General features: G+C 41.9%; 1 long non-coding RNA gene across 2 annotated transcripts; it reads left to right on the top strand.

Moving 5' to 3' along the window:
• The first annotated feature begins 5,711 nt into the window (after nucleotides 1-5,711).
• Nucleotides 5,712-10,469, top strand: LOC146190210 (uncharacterized). 2 transcript variants are annotated; one of them, XR_014706307.1, is made up of 3 exons: nucleotides 5,712-5,759; nucleotides 6,013-6,203; nucleotides 10,176-10,469. It is a non-coding gene; the product is annotated as an uncharacterized LOC146190210 (long non-coding RNA). The 2 variants fall into 2 exon arrangements; XR_014706308.1 differs by lacking the exon at nucleotides 5,712-5,759 and adding an exon at nucleotides 5,766-5,861.
• The last annotated feature ends 868 nt before the right edge of the window (nucleotides 10,470-11,337 follow it).

Raw genomic sequence — 11,337 nt, 5'->3', positions numbered from 1 at the left:
AGAAAGAAGCTTGAACGCAAGACTCGCTCTGGTCGACCATCCAAACCATCTATCGTTAGGCCCTCCTTGGCGTTCTACCGAGACGTGACAATATTATTGTAACAGGGAGAAATACATTTACAAAAGAGAATAAAGATAAATACAATGAGAGACAGCCAAGGAGCTAGGCAATGAGGGCCCCCCGTTCGACGCACTCCCTCGATGAATATGGTAATAATGCTGGCTGGTACGTGAACAGGTCTTGAGTTGGTTCCTGATGGCGCAGCTCTTGCCTCCGGAACAACCATGGCCTGCAAAGGCCATGGTTGTTCGAAACTAAGCCCCCAAGGGAGCACAGCAGGGTTAGCAGAGCCTCTTCCAAACGCACACCCCTGAAAGAGCCGGGCGCCAGGCCGGGGGACGCTTGTACCCAATTTTACCGGTGGGTGTCCGGCGGCGGGTTTCGAACTGACCACCTCCCGCAGCCGAGACGGGCGCCCAAACCACGCGCCGCCTTCCAGGGTGGAGACAACCTCGCCGACGCCGCCATATTGAAGCACACGGGATCCGCTGCGCTAGCATGCGTAATGGTGCCGTTCTTGATTTCGGCGCTTCACAGTGATTTGAGTTGAATTGTCCTTTTCATCAGTATCGCAATGCGTGGAATTTCACTCTCAATAGCCATTTTACACATCGGATTGTCGAATACGTAATTGTACGACTTAATTTTACTCCCTCAAGTGGCCGAGCTAGTGCGGCTGTGGGATTGGAAAACCTGTCAATATTTAACACATCCTTTCGCTAGCATATTCTGCTGCCCTGTGCGGGTTGAAGAAACCATCTTGTTGTTTTCCACATAGCCTTTTTTTTTATCCGTGGTTTTGTTGACAGCCGCGCGCTAGCCGCTCGCGCCCTGCGGTTGGATTTGCTTTCTTTGCGCGGGCTGTTTCTCTTTTTTGAGCTCGCAGGAACTGACGTCGGTCTCTTTCTAATCATTCGAAGTGAAAATGCGAGTTGTTTGGCCGTATATTGCTTACAAGAAGCAATTACATCTGTTTACAGGCAGACGCTGGTATATACTAATGATGCGTGAACTTCAGTATACGAACGTTGCGACTTCGGTTTTTTTTTCTCGGCTCCCTCGAAAACCGACTTCTCTAGTTGTTGATAGCATACATGATTAAGTAAGGTTTTCACTTGTTTCGCTTTCCTCGTGGGCGCCCATTCGCCGGAAGTCCGTGAACTTGCTCGCATGTCGAGTTCGCTTGCATCATGGACATATGATACCCGTTGCTCGACTGCGATCCCTCTGCTTTATTTTATTCAAGGCGATCTCTACTGATTATTAAACTCTGCATGTGAATCTAGACAAATGATTAATTTGAGGTCATCATAAACTATAGATGACGTTTTCTGAAAATTTTAAATGCGAAATTAAGAGTAATCGACTTTAAAAAATCTTTCATTGCAAAAATAAAGCGACCATAAAGGGTTTGTTTGAAAAAGCTGCATTAATTTGGCTATGCCTGAACTACATTTTCTGATTGGGTACTAAACAGTCAGGCTGCTGTAAAAATAAATGCTAAAGGTTGATGTTTATTGCTGATGCAGACAAGTATGTAACGTAACTTATCAACCTCACCCGTAGCAGACAGTAAAGACAACAAAAAAAGAATACGATGCGAATTTGAAAAAAGCGTAGCTTGTTGATCCAATTGATGCCTGGTACGTGGGAAAAAAAGCAGCCGAAACGACATGTTCATAATGAAAACAAGTACACCGGTCGACGCTAGAAACAACACTGAATTATTTTTTTCCATGAAATTTTATTTTGTGTTTCCAGCGCCGTCCCTGTACTCTTGTGAACGCGTCGTTTCCGCTGTTTTTTTTTTTTTCACGTAGAATGGAAATCATTTTTCTAATGTTGAGTGCAGTCGAACATGGAAAAAATGGAAACTGTAATTTAAATTACCGAGCCGGAAGGACATATATATTGTGTATGTATAGTCTATTGCTACCCTTGTAGAAAAGATATGAAAGCAAAGCGTGAAAAGAGATGCAAATCACGAATTATGTAACAAAGTTAGAGCAAAAATTTTGATGTGCGCAGTGTGAAAGCATTCGCAACAGTAATGAAAATGAAAAAAAAAAAGGAAAGACATCAACCACGAACTAGCGACCAAGAAAGACTGGTACATTTGATGTGTATAGTGTGGTATAACAGTTAAAACAAAGCACTCTACACAACGTTGACATCAGCACAGTACAGCTGCCATAATTGTCATCACAATCCTTAAATTCGCTTAGCTGGCCTCTGCACCAACAGTTGAGTAGGAGCTGCTGTCTTCCTCTCCAGGAGGTTTACATTTGGCAGGTCGTCTCGCAGAGAGTTTACTCGGCTTCTGTTGAGCTGAATAAATAATTAAAAACAAGTACTATTCTTTCGAATCACTGAAAATTGAGGAAATGATACACTGCAGTTACATCTAAAGTAAAAGATCATGGTCAAAGTTCTGAAATTTAACAGACGGCGTCCATCCTATCAATTTGTCTCCAAACTCGTCCTCATCAAAGTGTTACTAATGAAAGGTAAAACACCAAACGTGATTACTGAGGTTAATTTAAAGTGATACAAAGAAATACTATCAAGAATACTATCCAAAGTGATGAAGAAAACGTTTTCATAAAAATTTTGCTGATCATTACCGAGCCTCGCATATTTATATTTATAAACAATGCGCAGTCTACGGCAGATACCGATCTAGAAAACTCAGGAAAAATTTGAGTAATATAATGCTTGTTGAAGGCATGTTTACATATGTCACATCATGCTTAAGCATTTTGCTCCGCAACAAAGTATAAGCACGGCAATAAATGAACATCGCATTTATCGTGTTGCAATTGTATACCCACAAACAAAATTTGGCTACATCACTTGCGATTACAACGGTGCGATATGTACTTATCTAAAGGGATAAGCTAGAAGCCTTGACTTGAGATAAGCGAGAAATCGCTACCGAAAAGCATCTTCACTCGACTCTAGCTATGACACTACGCGAATAGAAAAACAATGTTCAAAACGAAATATAGGTCAAAACTATCTTGAAACTTACATCGCCGTTATATAACTAAGTTATTTTCCGTCGGTCCCACTTCTATATCTTTCCTTTCAGCCCCAGGAAAAATGAAAACAACCTAGTCCTTCACGGGTTGACCCAGCGCATATCAGCACACACAAATTCTCGTAATGCTCATTCTGTTGACCTGACAAGCTCGTAAGACACGCGGTCTAACAATCTCAAATAAGCAAAACCATCAGCGAGTCAGCCTCGAACAACGCAAGCTTAGCTGCTTGCACCACGCAACTGCGACCGCACCGATCGCCCGTCGTGATTCAACATGGCGCCACAGCGCCAAAGAGGCGGCATGGGGGCGGTCAAAGGATATCACCACCCTGAACGGCGGCGCTGACATCGAGGCACCCTACTCCCGAAGCGTTCATTTCAGAGCTTGATGAAGACGCTACAAGACTTGTGACTGCTTCTTATACCTTTCTTTAATTGCTTCCCTCGTTAATTTTCTTATTCATTGTGCTGTGTATAATGTTTTTTCTTGCGCCTATGTACGTTACATGTGCTCCGGTTTGTGCTTGCTACATATCTGTGAACAGTAGAGCTGTGAAATGTCGCCGGAGTACGGATTACAGCAACGGCGGGAAACCATCGGCATTTTCGGACTCAGTGAAAGCCGTCATCTTAGACCGTGAGTATATATCTTTGCAGCATGCCATTGTTTCATAATTGGTTCTATATAATCTCCTACCAGTCCCAAATGTTCTCTTTCCGTATTCTCCTCGAAATAACTGCGCGAAGCATGACTTCAAGAACTAAGAGAATTTTCGTCCGGGTTACATGCAAGCAAGTGCGTGGACTTATTTACTGGCTGCGATATGAACAACATTTGCGCCCAAAATAGAGAAGCCGTGCGTAACAGGTGTGTGTGCCACCAACGCGCGACAGAACACTACCGGCAGCCATTTGCGCAGTTTTTTGACTGCGCAGCGCGCCGCAATCAATTAGTAATTGAATACTACGCGCTCAGCTTTGTACATATATTTTGGACAGCGTCTTTTCTGCGCGCAGGAAGCCATGTTCGCTCAGTTTTTGGATTTTGTTAAGAGTTAGGGCAGTTTTTTGTTTTCAAATGTACAGACGATGCTTTGAAAACTGTCCGTGCGGTCTGTGCAAGCGAATCTTACAGTGGGGCAGACGTTATGTGCGTGATGCCGCTTGATGATTAGGCTATACTTTAGTAATAATGAACCCCCCCTTTTATAATGGTTAATATCATATTGAGGATTTGAAAGCCGTGAACAGCGCAAGTGAGCCCCTTTTCAAAATTTTCTTAATCGACGCCCCCCTTCTGAGAACGCACCTTCAGGTGAGGGCGCGCTGTCAGGAAGCGGCGACAATAGGAGAGCGGTTTCGCGGACGCGCTTCGAAGGCTGAGGAAAATAACAAAACAAGCAAAAAGGCGCATCAGCCGTGTGTGGACTGCGCCCCTGTCACTGCAAAGTAAACAACGTGCATGTGGGACACATTGTACAAAAAATTGACGGCCGGTATGAGGCGACCATATCGTCCGAGATATATAGCACGCGAAGCGCTCGATCACGGCGCGCACTTTAAATGGGACAGGACGTCAGGTCCGCCTGTTCGGCAATTATAGCTCTTTGTGCCTCACGTACTGTATGCATGAAGTGCACGTCATAGCCATCGTACAAAAATTTTAAACCGAAGCAGCGACCCACGTATTCTAATTGTATAGGAAATCATTTGGGAGTAGAAAAGAGCAACTTAATAAGATGTGCATGGTTCTTTAATGAACAATATGTATAAATAGGCGGTTGAATAGTTACAGTAATGGAGTATTGTGCTAATTCTTTACGGCCGTGACCGCTATAAATATTACTCATATTGCTCTTAGCTTTAAGCTCTGGCATTGACAACCCTATCCAAAGAACCGACTAGTAGTGACAGGTTGTTTACAGCTGTTGATGAAAAGGTAGGTCATCATGCTATTATTGCAAGCATATTTGCTCCTTTTTGTACCTTTGTTTATTACAAGCAAACTTAATTTTGTTCCCTATTCCTAGGGACGCTGCACCTCTTACAACACCCACTGTTCAGTCGCTTTCATTCAAGGTACAAAAAGGAGGAAATGAACATGCACTCATAGAATAGCCTGTCTTACCGTTAACAGCTGCAAATAACACGCCGCAGCAACCTTGGATGAGGTTTTCAATGGGGCTACCTGAGATGCCTAGCAATTTCTGCAATATTTATACCAACCGCTGCAGTGAAACAAAAAAGGTAACACTGCATCACTGTAACTGCTGCATGCACCTTTAAATGTGCCATAATTTTATTGCCTATTCTTATAGACGCAGGACCTCTTGCTATTGACTTTGTTCAGTAAGCAACCATTATTCATTGCTTCAATTTCTATCTCTCCATCACTTTATTGTTGCTCCGGCTGTGATCATTTGATTTCATTGTTCAAATAATATTGTTTTATCATGTGTGAATGATTTAGCCTACACATACATGCTTTCATTTTTTTAGATGTGCATCGGAATGTTTTCTATGTAGAAATCGATCGATTGAGTTGCATCACTGGTGCGAAAACCGACAGTTCGGCACCCCCAGAAGATCTGTGTCCTGTGGTTGAAAGGGGAATAAAGAAGAGGATAATCAGCGGAAAAGCCTGCCTAACAAAAGGTAGCGCTGCATCACTGTAACTGCTGCATGCACCTTTAAATGTGCCTTATTTTTATTGCCTATTCTTATAGACGGTGGACCTCTTGCTATTGGCTTTTTGCAGTAAGCAACCGCCTTTTATTGCTTCAATTCCTATCTCTCCACCCCTTTCTTGTTGCTTCGAGTGTGATCATTTGATTTTATTGTTCAAATCATATTATTTTATCACGGGTGAATGATTTCGCCTAAACATACATGCTTTCATTTTTTTTAGGTGCGCATCGAGAGTGTTTTCTACGTAGAAATGGTTCGATTAAGTTGTATCACTGGTGCGAAAACCAGCAGTTCGGTACCCCCAGAAGATCTGTGTCCTGTGGGTGGCAAGGGTATATAGAAGAGGATAATCAGTGGAAAAGCCTGCCTAAAAACTTACAAAGATGACGCAAAAGCGAAATGCTGATCAGGGTGACTGTCTGATTAGTTCTGTTATCCCACTTCACTTGCTAGGTGATGTGACTATATATGAAGCACCTTAGTATATTTTGTGGTATACTCGCTGAAAATTGTGTAGACATTAAATTTTTCCTCGTTCAATTATTTTCAGTAACGCACGAATTGGAATAAAGCGAAGTCATCCACGCATCTAATGCCCATAGACATTAGATGTGTGAATGAGTTCATTAATTGTGTTCCTATGTGAACATGCAATAGTTTGTCGTATATATTAATCTGGTAAAAGTCGACTTTTTTACTGTTAACCGGAGTAATACATATGCTCCGTATCATAGCCTTATTTTCCTATAGTTTGTGGCTGCTCTTTCTTAAGTTGTATTCTGCAGAGTACACGTGTGTCATCCCGTACGCCTATTTAACTCGCGAACAATTTGCAATCGAATTCCTTTTGTGATGTTGTTTCAGCTACAAATAACAAATGACAGTTGTGACAATATATGTAGCTTTAGGTACAACGTGTAGCGCGGAAATCGTTAATATATATGATGATATTTTTATTCACCGCATTGCCTAAACCAGCCTGTTTGAAGAGACGAAATGAAAACAAATATGGATGTCTTTGGACAGGAACAGTAATCGTGGAGTCGTGACCATTTTGTTTTAATTAAATTTCCCTATGTCGTGGGCTAAACTCTCGACACAAAGGAAAAACCCTTAGGTTTGCAAGATGCGGCGTAGTTTTCTCAGAAAAAAAAAACAAAAAACGCCTATCACTTAAGCTGGAAAACCCCGTTTTTGTCATTTCAAAATGTTGCACGTTTGGAGGCCTGCTGCTTGCGCACTAAAGTTTTGTCATCCATTGTTTTTTACTCACCACATCAACATAACTTTTATTTGTTTAAGAAGTATTGAAAGCTTGTTTCATTGATGCAGTTGATTTAGTAAAATATTGCAAACTTTCCTTCAAGCGCAACGCGCTACAAAAATGTTTATTTTCAACCTTACATACTGGCGTGATGCGTTACGTTGTTTGAACTAAAATATTCTGTCTTTATTATGCAGGTTATATTGTTAATTTAAGGCAGAATCTGGACATCTAAGCTGCTATGTGTGTTCTCTGTAACGCTGGAAAACAATTTGCTAATGATTGCGTTATAAAAAATTACACATTTAAAAACCATCTTCAAAAATATAGTATTGTTAGTTATGGTCAAAGCTGAGAAATGGAATAATATATTTATTGACTAGATTGAATACTACTGCACCTAGAAATAAAAAAGAATGAAAAACAGAGAAAAAGTGCAGCCTTCACTTGCGTTCTGCCATGAAATTGACAGAAATAGCGAATTAATACCATTTTAAGCTAGATTATGTCCTTGCTGACAAGCAGAATTTCACTTACAGTAAAATGTAACTAAATTCAGCAAATACTAAATTGAAGTTTTGATGCCTACTCTATAAGGGGGAGTCATATAAGCAAATCTATAGAGAAAAAACAGGCATTTTTATATTTCTAATTTTACATTTTGCAGAATTCAATATATTTACTGACTCATATTAATAAAGTACTTTGCATTGTTTCCAGGGATTTTGATAATAATCGAAGTTGCGGCATTTTATTCAGTCCTAATCAGTTTTCCTTATTTTACCGATTTTTTTTAATTTTGGCCAATTTAAATATTATATGTAGAAAAAAACAAACCTAGAGCTTCAAGTTTTTCCAGAAATAAAGAATGGAACCTAGATAATGCAGAGAAATTGTTTCAGTGCCAGGATAATATTGGATCTTGCAAGAATGCAGGCTGAATTTGGCCATTATCAGGACAAGCACTTGGTTTAATATTTAATGTTATATTTTTAAACAATATAACGCAACACTTTTTAGTCCGCGATATTGTTGAGGTACTGAAGATTCTTGCGAGGTATTTGAAGATCGAAGATCTTTTTTTTAATCGCAGCAAATTTACCCTTTACTGCTGTTTTCGAATTTTGGGCAATTTCGATGCGTTGTGTAGAACACACCTAGCGGTCTGGAGCTCCAAATATTGCCTGGAATTAAGAACATGCGTTAGGAAGTGGAAACATATTTAGTGCAACCGACCTAATGCATCAAATTTCAGTATACAAGGTTAAAAATGCATATTTTTACAGCGCATCGCTCCTGAACCAAAGTTTGCGATTTTTTAATAACTCAACTGCAAAAACAAAACGGGTTCCTAATACTGTTTGTAAATGTAAAACCTGCATATATTTAGTGAGTAAAAAATAGTAGATGACAAAATCATGGTATCCAAATTTGCAACATTTTGAAATGGCAAAAGCAGTGCTTTCTACCTCTAAAGATATACCGTAATATTTTTTTTTGTTTTCGAAGAAACTACGCCGTATCTTGCAAAGCTAAGGTTAATTCCTTTGTGTCTAGATATTTGCCCACCACATATAAAAATTTCATTTGAAACGAAAGATGGTTATGGGACCTCTATTATGTTTCTTATTAAGGCACCCATATACGCTGTGAGAAAGCCACTATCAAGGGCTTATTTTTAAAATTACATATTTCGAACGGTTGGGCCATCTAAGAAAATTTGAAAGCTAGGCACACCTTCGGTGTCGCCAGCCCTCACTTTCTGTTACAGCTGCACTTGCGAAGCTGAATTAATACGTTGAGTACTTTATTTTAGCCACGAATATTGGTGTCAATTTTAAAGAAAGACCGCAGTGACGCGATTCTCGTAATATTTGTAAGTGAAATCTGTAAAGCTTACAAATATACCTATATGTATGATCTCATGCAGGTTTTATTCAACTTACATTACACCTGCTGTGCTTCATAGCTTGAGCCAAGGGTTAGAAATAAACCATTAGAAACAGGCGATGGAAACCGATGACGCATTGCCGGCAGCCTCTTAGGACAGCACAGTAAAGTTTTATTTTGTACGTAGGGAAGTGAGGTTATTCGCTCCAAGTACTAAATATTCACTTTAGACAATAAATACGACTTACAGAGTCGATGAGCACGTTCGGAAACCTCTGTTTCGATATTTGCGATTAGAAACCTCAGGTGTACCTTTTTTATTTCTATCTGCAGTGTTATGTAGATACCGGTTATGTAGATACCGAAACCGTTACCAGCCCATTCGCACACCTCAATTGTGCTGCTCTCAACATGATTTTGAGCGGACGAAACAACCTGCCGCTATGATGGCTGGTCCCATGCATGAGTAAGGGTGATATGCTGGCGATGGTTGCCTCGCGTCAGCCCTTTGGCGCACATGAAGGCGCGAGTTACACTGAGCGCGCTGAACTTTGCAGTGCGGATAATGACTACAAAGCGGTAAGGATACAAATGAGTGGAACATTATTTTTCAGCTGTAAAGTACAAATACGGTCTTGTTGAACGGTTGGGCTGGCGCGGACAAAGAAACCATAGGCAACTTATAGGTCCAACGCTACACAGGGATGTCGAGCCAAGCCAAGGCCTCAATTGTATTGTCCGGCAATCTGATTTTTGTATTTTCGGGGTTTCCTATTGTATCTGGGGAACGAAATGCAGACGTGATGGTTCTTTATCGGTAATAATGAAACGTGATTGGTGCCGGTACTCTTCAAAGTAGCAACACCATTTATTGTGTAAGTCATTAATCAGTAATTTAGGTAAATAATGTCAATTAAGGATTCCAAACAAAACCTTTTCTGTGGCGCTCAAGGTAGCTTCCAGCAATATGTATCTGGTTTCCTTCCCCTGCCTCGGAAATGTCTTTTTTATCCCTTGGATCAAATTTGCTTGGACAAGCAGTATATGTGTAAAAATGGTGCACCTCATATTTCAAATGACTTCAGATATCATCGGATGACTACATCACTACTGATACCACTGAAGGTCCTTATAATTGCTTGAGTGACAGCCTTTTATCATTTTAACAGGCTAGGAAACTCATATGAATACGGAATGAAGGCTGATATTTTCTTTCGTATATTTTCTAGGATGCCTGAGGAGAGACAGCGTGTACCTGAGTGACGTCCTCTCCAGGAAGACCGCGGCAGCAATCAAGCGATGGCTCGTGACAGTGAAGTAATAGGACGGCGGGCACAACGAGCAGGGAAACGTGACATCTTCAACTCAGTCTAGAAGCTGAAAGCCAGAATAAATTGATGTGAAGCCTCACAAACTTAGCTGTAAGTGCCATTTCTTTATTAGCAGGGCTTTGAGCATGTTTCGAATATTTAAGAAAAACCAATAAAAAGTGCTGTTTAAACCTACATTTGCCGATGCTCAGGCTTTTTTGAGCTACATACGTATGGGTTGCTTTTCACCTGCCCGGAGAACACCATTACTGATGCCACAAAGAGCCCGCTTGGAGGAGAAGATGCGCATCTCAAAATACTGCCGCAGCTCTAATTTTCCATGCACAATTGAACTGCAGACGTTTTAATGGGTACACCATAGGCCATGGATGAGTAGACCACTAATTATACATGGATAAACCACCGGGCAGCGTGTACCGCCGAAGTGGTTGGGCCATGTGTGGGTAAGCCATGGCCCATATGCATGACTCTAGCGCGGCAGTAGGCTGGCCAAGTCGGCCATACTCGTTGGCCCGAGGTCCACTGCCGACTGTGGATAAACCACCGGCCAGCGAGTACCGCCGAACTGGTTGGGCCATGTGTGGGTAAGCCATGGCCCATTCATGACCCTAGCGCGGCAGTAGGCTGGTCAAGTTGGCAAGCCATGGCCCATGCATGACCCTAGCGCGGCAATAGGCTGGCCAAGTCGGCCGTACTCGTCGGCCAGAGGTTGATTGCCGATGATCGGCCGTTCTTAGGCCATTGTCAATCCCCGACCTCGGGCTGAGGTAGGTGGCCCAGGTCGGCCCGGTGAGTTTCAGTCGGCCATATTGGCAAGGGCCGAGTGCGGGCCGACCATAGGCTTGCCGCTTGGGTATATATATAGCAGTGACCCTTCGTAACCTACGCGTACCATACCGCGATACAGACCACCATTGGATTCTCTCTCTTCTTTACGGGCGCTAGCCAACCTGTCAAAAGGACGCGCTCTTTCCCTACGGCCCTGATTTCTCTGAATTGACGCCACTCTCGGACGCCGCCCAGTACGCAGAAGAATGTCGTCAGCTCACCCGTTCGCTTA

This window comes from Amblyomma maculatum, chromosome 4 (assembly GCF_055883805.1).
Source record: "Amblyomma maculatum isolate TAMU_Amacu chromosome 4, ASM5588380v1, whole genome shotgun sequence".
In the NCBI taxonomy this organism is placed as follows: domain Eukaryota; kingdom Metazoa; phylum Arthropoda; class Arachnida; order Ixodida; family Ixodidae; genus Amblyomma; species Amblyomma maculatum.
The sequence above is the reverse complement of the archived record's forward strand: the minus strand, read 5'-3'. Positions and strand labels throughout refer to the sequence as shown.